The sequence below is a fragment of the Gracilinanus agilis genome, chromosome 3, assembly GCF_016433145.1.
Source record: "Gracilinanus agilis isolate LMUSP501 chromosome 3, AgileGrace, whole genome shotgun sequence".
NCBI lineage: Eukaryota > Metazoa > Chordata > Mammalia > Didelphimorphia > Didelphidae > Gracilinanus > Gracilinanus agilis.
Genome location: NC_058132.1, coordinates 430,634,539 through 430,642,249, shown reverse-complemented (window position 1 = coordinate 430,642,249; position 7,711 = coordinate 430,634,539). Strand labels below are relative to the sequence as shown.

At 46.0% G+C, this 7,711-nt stretch overlaps 1 pseudogene; it reads right to left on the bottom strand.

The window, feature by feature from the left end:
• Positions 1–5,201: 5,201 nt before the first annotated feature.
• On the bottom strand, positions 5,202–6,207 carry LOC123241668 (annotated as a pseudogene).
• Between the last annotated feature and the right edge of the window lie 1,504 nt (positions 6,208–7,711).

The following is a 7,711-nucleotide window of genomic DNA, read 5'->3' as shown; positions in this document are numbered from 1 at the left end:
ACCTTCAAGTCACAAACACTGATTGACAAGCTTCAGTGAGAAAGGAGGGGGTTAGACACTCCTGGATCTCAAACCCCTCCCCCCTAAACAGTTGCTGTTTTTCAGTTGGAAGATGGAGACTGGCTAAGATTCTTCTGGTAAGTTTCTGTTATGGCTGAACCCCAATGATGTTCCCTTTCTTTAATTTATATTCCTCACAGGTCTGATAGAGGAATAAGTAGAAGCTAGCTATCTAACTGATGAGGACAAAATAAATGATCTTCTTGAAACTGGCAGCAGACAGGATTCAAACTAGATGTCCAGACTGAGTTGTGAGTATTCCTCCAAATAATTTCCAGGCACAGATTTGAAGGTATAGCTTATATTAAGAAGTAAAAAGGAAAACTAAAGGAGTTAATGAAGGGTTTTGGATAAGGAAAAGATGACCCTGAGCTGTTAGGTTGAAGCTGCCCTTCCCCCCACAGGAGGGGTGAAGGCACTTAACTAAAACTGGCTCTCTTGCTATTAATGAATATTTTTACTCACTAATCACTAAATATTTGTTGTATTGAAGTTGATAAAGATCAACCCTATCAAACAGGCTAACCCTTGTGTAGAAACCACACTAGCTTATGCCACAATGGCCACTCAGGTGAACCCCCAAGTCTGGAGTAGTAAGCAGAGTGTCAGCTCACTTCAACCTCCACAAAGTAACTGCCAACTCCTCTCAACTGCCCCCTCAACCAAAGTTCTCCAGGGGGGTCCCCTGGAATTCTGGGTGAGGCTGTCCCTGTATCTTTGCATGGATTCCATGCATCCATCTCTACACAACAGTAAATTCCCCCTTTTCTAGTAAGAATTTCCACTGGAAATTCTGCAGGCTTAAGATATTGTAGCCTAGATTACCCAGTCTGCACTAAACTTACATTACTTCCTAAATGTCTTATTCCTTACCCCTTAACAGTCTTGCTTTGTTATGGCTTATTATACTATCTACCCCTATCTAAGGAGGGAAAAAGGAAAGTATAAACAAGGGAAAAAACAGGTTTTGGAATAAAATACATACATCATAACAAATGTAACAAATTATCACAAACAGAAAATCCAATCTGCAACAATTATAAGTTGCAAGCACTATTCCTAAAGCATGCAATGCAAACATCTTTGAAACACATTCAAAGCAAAAATGTAACAACCTACAGATCTTCTAAAACTTGCTCCTAACTCATAACAAAAGAAACATGGTAAAACTATATGCAAAATGTCAGAGAACTAAGTTTCCATGTTAGTACCTTACTTAAGTTAAGTTAGTGGTGTTAATAATCCTAAATTCTAAGTCATTAGTATATTAATTTTATTTTGTTAGTCATAAGTATATGTACACTATATACATTACTTATTCTTATAGACTATAGTAACTCTCCCTAACTAACTCTATATTTCAAAGATCCCTAAAGCTATCTTTCCCTAAGATGTTAGTAACTCTACTCTATGGATTAGTAATTATAATACAGGCTATCCACAATGCCTATTTACAGATGGAAGTTACCTTGATGTCTACCAAATAAAAAAACAATGGATCTTTTGATATGTTAGAGATCCTAGGATACCCTTCCAGTATATGCAGCTATTCACATATAATACATATAATACAGAAGAGACTCTCATTTATCTACATGAGGTCTATATCAAAAAGTTGAACAATCAGTTTGTGTTATGTCCAATGAACTAATGAGTGCTAATGTATGCACATACTTGCCCTTACTGCAAGGATCTTCTGGCCCACTGGAGAATCATAATTCTCCTTGTGTAGCCATATGTGGTGTGGTATTCAACTACCGTGTGACGTTTCATATGTGCAATGTGTGTTTATACATGATATTGCTGCTCCACGGATTTCTTCCTTCCAGACCTCTTCCTGCACAGTACTTAATAAAGATTACAACACTCTCGCGATTGTCCATTCCTTCGTGCCGCCTCTGCTGTGAAGTTCTGCAGCTTCTAGCTTCTGTGTTCTTCATTTCTTCCTCTGTACTGAAAGCATACTTGTCTGCTATCTATCATCTTGTCTGATGGTTGACTTGTCACCTTCTTAATCAGGAACATTAGTTGTTGTGATGTAATTGTGTTAACTTTGTATTGTTTTGTGTTGCAAAAAATTTTGCAGTTTTTTTCCTTGTTTTTTCCTTTTTAAAATTTCAAGCAGTTCATTCATTTTCATCATAACTGTCTGTTTGCTGTGGATCTGGCAGTGCATTTGTTTCACTTTGCTCTATGTCAGGAAGTTCTTCATGATGTTCTTCATGTACAGCATGTTTTTTAACAGGCTTCACATGAGTGATGTGGAACCAAGGGTCCCTATTCTCAACTTTCACACAAGTTGGGCTAGTCAATAGCACCTGGAAAGGCCTGACCCATTTAGGGTCTAGAACAGATTTTCTTGTTAAGTTCCTTATATAGACCATGTCTCCCGGTTTAAGCTAAAGTCTAAAGGAACTCTCTGGATTCAACAGTTCCCGCTTTATCCTGATGGATGCTGGGGACCGAGTTTCCCAATAGCAGTAAAGGTACTCCCCGGGGTGGAAGAGGATGCGGGATAGGACTGTGACAAGGAGACACATTTCATTCATGGAGGACAGGGTGGTCTGGGCTACACAGGGTATTAGCCCAGTGGAGGAGCATAGCCATCTTGCTTCCTTAGGGGAATATAGAAATTGTCTGTACTTGAGGAGATTCTATCACATAGCTGGGCTAGGGGTTTAGAGATGTTCCCTATACAGTGGCCAGACACCAAGACAGATTGCAAAGTGAGGCCTGTCTTCCTGTCATTCCAGTCACACTTGGTGGGGGGGTTCACCTCGTTGGAGGTATTGTAGGAAGTATTCAGTGTTGGAGCATCATAGTATGGGGGTCTGGCATCTAGACAGAGCCAGCAGCTTTCAGTAAGGTTGGGAAAGGATCGGTTCAGTGAGAGGTAGGAAGCTTGTAACATGGGTCATAGAGGGTAGGGGTCTTGGATTGGGAGTAGAGCAGAGGAGCTAAGGTCCTGGTTAGGTTGGGGGATGGGTATGATGGTGTCTGGATCTTGATTGGGGTAGGGGGTGGGTATGATGGCCTATGAGAGCAGAGGGGAGATCAGCCTCCTTCTTTATAAGGAAAAGCCCCCCTGGATCAGCTCCATTTTATATATGCCCTTATTCCCCATGTACAACCCAAGATCCAACCCATATCCTGTGGGGTTGAAATTATTGTAAGCACTGGAAGACTACATCTCCCAGGACTCTCTCTGCTACAACTTCCCCTGACACCTCCCACTTCCTTTGGGGGGGGTGGTGTCAGGGAAAGTATAAAAGGGAAAGTTTGGCACCTTTTCTCTCTCGACCTTGGAGGCTGGCTGGGCTCCCTCGACCTGCTAGCTCTCTCGACCCTGAGCTCTGCTCTCACTCTACTCAGGAGGGTCTGCTCTCTCTTGACCCTGGAAGCAGCTCTCTCTACCCTGAGACGCTGATCTCTCTCTTGGTGCCTTTTCCCCTTTCTTCCTACCTCCTAGTTTTCCCTACACCTTTTCCTTTCTAATTAAAATAAAACCTAGCTATTCAAACTGTAAAGTTGCTCTCTGATCATTCATTTTAGGGTGCTAATCAATTTCCCCCCATTGGGGCTGAGGACTGCTACCTTCCTTTATCTTCCTCTACTTTCTTCTCTCCTTTCTCCCACCCATCCTACCTATCCTACCCTCCTCTCTTAACTTCCCCCACACACCATCTGTGACCCAAGATCCAACTCATATCCTGTGAGGCTTGGTCCATAAGGTTGAGATAAGAGCAGAGGGTCCATGGCCTCTGGTTCCCTTCTACTAAGGCATCCCTCATCCCCTGTCATGTTTTGCAACCAGGGGGGCCATGTGAGAGGGAGAGGAAGGGATCTGGTCTGTTAAGGGACCATTAGCGAGGGTCACACAGTCACAGTGAGCACAGTAGTAATGGCCTGGGCTATTGCAGTATGATTTCCCTGGTTTAGAAGAAGGAAATGCATAAAACTGATCATAAGTGGGGAGCCAGCATGGGTTTCCTGGGGGTGTTCTCAGGACAAGTCCCTGAGATTGGGAGGAGGTCTCAGGGGGAGACCTTAAAAGATGGAGCTCCAGAGGAGATAACAGTCCAGAGAGTAGTGGAAGTTTCCCAACTGCTGAGAGTCCACTGCCAGGGTGGATGTGGATTGGAGAAGGAGCTATCATGTGGCTGATAACAGTTGCTTGGTATCATCAGCCAGAGGAGAGGTAGCAGGAACAGAAGTAGGTTCATGATGCCAGGTCAAATGAAGCTTTATGGGGTTTGTGGAATGATGCATGACTCGCCACTGGTCCGAGGTTCTGCTTTTCAGACGTGGGAGTGGTGGACCCAAGGTCCAATGCCATCGACCTTAAGGGCAGAAGGGGTAATGAACAAAACAATATGAGGACCTTTCCTTCAGGGCTGTAGGGGACCTTGCTGATGTCTCTACCGAAACCCAATCTCCCGACTTGTACTTATGCAGGGAGTGAGGCTCTAGTTGGAAAGCCTCCTTGACTCAAGGCCACAGGTCTTGTTGGGCATTGGCTAACCCCAATAACTTGGGCCTCAATTCAGCTGGAGTATTAGTGCCCTCAATGGTTTGAGGAATAGGTAGAAGGATATGAGGAAGGGAGCCATATAGGATTTCATAAGGGGTAAGAGAATGTGGGCCAAGGGTATTTCGGGCATGGAACAAAGCCAAGGGAAGGAGGGTCACTCAGTCTATACCAGTCTCTTGGACCAATTTAGATAAAGTCTCCTTAATTGTTCTGTTCATCCTTTCTACCTGTCCAGAACTTTGGGGGTTATACTCACAGTGTACTTCCAATTGATCCCCAAAGCCACAGCAACCCCTTTGGACACTTTGCTTGCAAAAGCTGGTCCTTTGTTGGACCCCAATATCTCAGGAAATCCAAACCTAGGGATAATTCCCTCAAGACATTTCTTGGCTACTACTAGAGCCATTTCAGATTTGGTAGGAAATGCTTCTGGCCAGCCTGAGAAGGTGTCCACTAGGACGAGGAGGTATTTGAAGCCAAATTTACCTGGCTTGATTTCAGTAAAGTCTAATTCCCAATTTTGGCAGGGCTGCTGACTCCTAACCCTATGTCCATGATGATTGCCCGGCTTAGCTGCTTTCATGAGTTAGGTGCTTACCTTCAGCCTTCCTCAAGGCTTCTGAGCTGATGTGCCTTTTGGGAATGAGGCAGCCCAGACCAAGGATCTGGAGGCATCAATAACTGCTGCCCCTGTGAAATCTTGTGGCAACCTTGTCCACGGGATCTGACCAGTAGCCTGGGTGTCCTCCTCATACCATTCAAAAGCAAATAGGGGCTGGCTTAATGGTGCAAGAGGAAGCATGAAGAAAGCATCTTTTAAGTCTAGAGTAGTGTACTAGTCAAGATCCGGTGTTAAGGCGCTTAAGAGAGTATATGGGTTGGGGATTATAGGGTGTATGTCCTCCACCGGGGTGTTGACCTCTCTTAAATCCTGGACAGGCCTACAGTCCTTACCCCCAGGTTTCCGAACCAACAGGAGTGGGGTATTCCATGGAGAGTGGCAAGGGATTAGGATCCCTGCTGTTTTTAATCTGTTAATGTGGGGAGTTATGTCCCTTTGGGCCTCCAGAGACATTGGGTATTGCTTGATGTGGACTGGGGTGATGCCAGGCTTGAGGGTTACAATGACAGGAGGCTGGCGGACAGCTAATCCCACCCCCACAGTTTCAGCCCAGACTCCAGGGACCCTGCCCATCCAGGGGTGCACATGATCAGGTATACTTGCCAGAAGGGGAGGGGTATGGAGGCGATTCTCATCCTGAAGAGACAGTGTAAGGACTTGTGGGGGGGGGGCTTTATTTGTCTGTTACACATATCCCCTTGTCCTGGAAGTGAATGTGGGCCCCTACTTTATGAAGTAGGTCCCAGCCAAGAAGGGGAGCTGGACTCTTGGGGATAACCAAGAAGGAGTGTATGATTTGATGGGTGCCTAAATTCACTGTTTGAGAGGTGGTCCAGTTATATTGGTGAGTGCCTGTCACCCCTTGCACCCAGCTTGTCTTTTTGCATATCTTTCCCACAGGCATTTTCAGGACACCACCAGAAAGTTCATGGATTTCCTCTCTATTTTTGCCTTTACCCAGGACTTGGGGAGGAGGCGCAAGTCCCGTCACCATCAGTTACTATTGCCAGTGACTAACAACATCTTCACAGGGTGGTTCCTAGGGGGCCGGTTACTATCCCCCAACTGACATCTCAGGGGATGCAGTTAGGGGCAGTTGTGCTTCCAATAACCCTCTTCTTTGCAATAAAAACATTGTGTGGAGGCCTGTCTACCTGTAAGGGCTGGCCATTGACATCCTCTGTTGTCAATGGAGGGGATTGGCCTCGGGGTGGGTCTAGTGGTTAGAGGGGCTACAATACTGGCTGCTAGTATCCTAGCCATTTCCCTCTGTCATTTTCTATCCTGCCGATGGTCCTCAAGGCGCAACCTCTCAAGTCTCTCCTGATCTTCCTTACGCAACCTCTCAGCTTTTTCTTCAGGGGGCCACTTTCAGGAGTTCACTAATGGATTGGTTGACAAAGTTGTCCACCTTTTGGAGTTTTTTCCTGATATCAGGGGCTGCTTGGTTGACGAATGCCAACAGCAGGGCTACCTTACTGATGTTGGCCTGAGGTCCATAGGGGTATATAATCAAAAAGCTTCTTGGAGAAGCTCAAGGAATGCTGCTGGGCTTTCATTGGGTCCCTGTCTGACTAGATTTACCTTGGGCAAATTGGTGGACTTTCGGGCCACAGCTCAGAGTCTGGCCATTAGAGTCTGGCGATAGACATGGAGACTCCCTACCTTCGGGTTGGTCAAAGTCCCAATCAGGACGTGACAGCAGGAAAACATCTTCAATGAAATTGGGCTGAGCAGTGGGACACCCATCCATACCAGGGACATTCTTTCTGGCTTCTAGGAGGATTCACTCCCTCTCCTCAATCATAAAAAGAACCTGTAATAACTGCTAACAATAGTCCCAGGTGGGACTGTGGGTGAAAAGGATGGATTCTATGAGGTCAATAAGTTTCTGAGGTTGGTTAGAGAAAGAGGGATTCTGGGTCTTCCAATTATAGAGGTCACTGGAGGAGAAAGGCCAATATTGGTGGACCCAAGGTCCTCTGGGGCAAGAGGGCCCACAGTATAGACAGGAAGGGCCATGGTGGAAGATGGGGGTTTGCCTTCAGGTGAGGGGATCCGGCCCCAACCATGAGTGCAGTGAGCCAGTGGTGGGGTGGATTCAGTGGCCTCTACCTGTCTCCCATCTGGGTCTAAGGGAAGGTACAAGGAAGCATATGGGGGTGGTGATACGGGCAAATTGGGAGGGCCACTATCAGAACCAGGCAGGACCAGTGAGGTTGAGGGATGTTGGGGTTTCCCCAGTGGGGCCGAGGGACTCTGGGGTTTCCCCGTCCCCTCCATTTTATCTTTGAGAGCTAGGGCATGGACAGGTTTCTTTGGTTCTGAGAAAACATAGGACTGTAACCAAAAAGGGGATCCAAGACCAAGTCCTGCCAAATAAGAATGTAGGGGATCTGTTCAGGGTGGCCCTCCAAACTAGGATCAAGGATTTGGACCTGGACTTTGGCAATGATGTCTCGGAGGAGGGTGCTGCCCTTAGGCCAACCAAGGTTGAA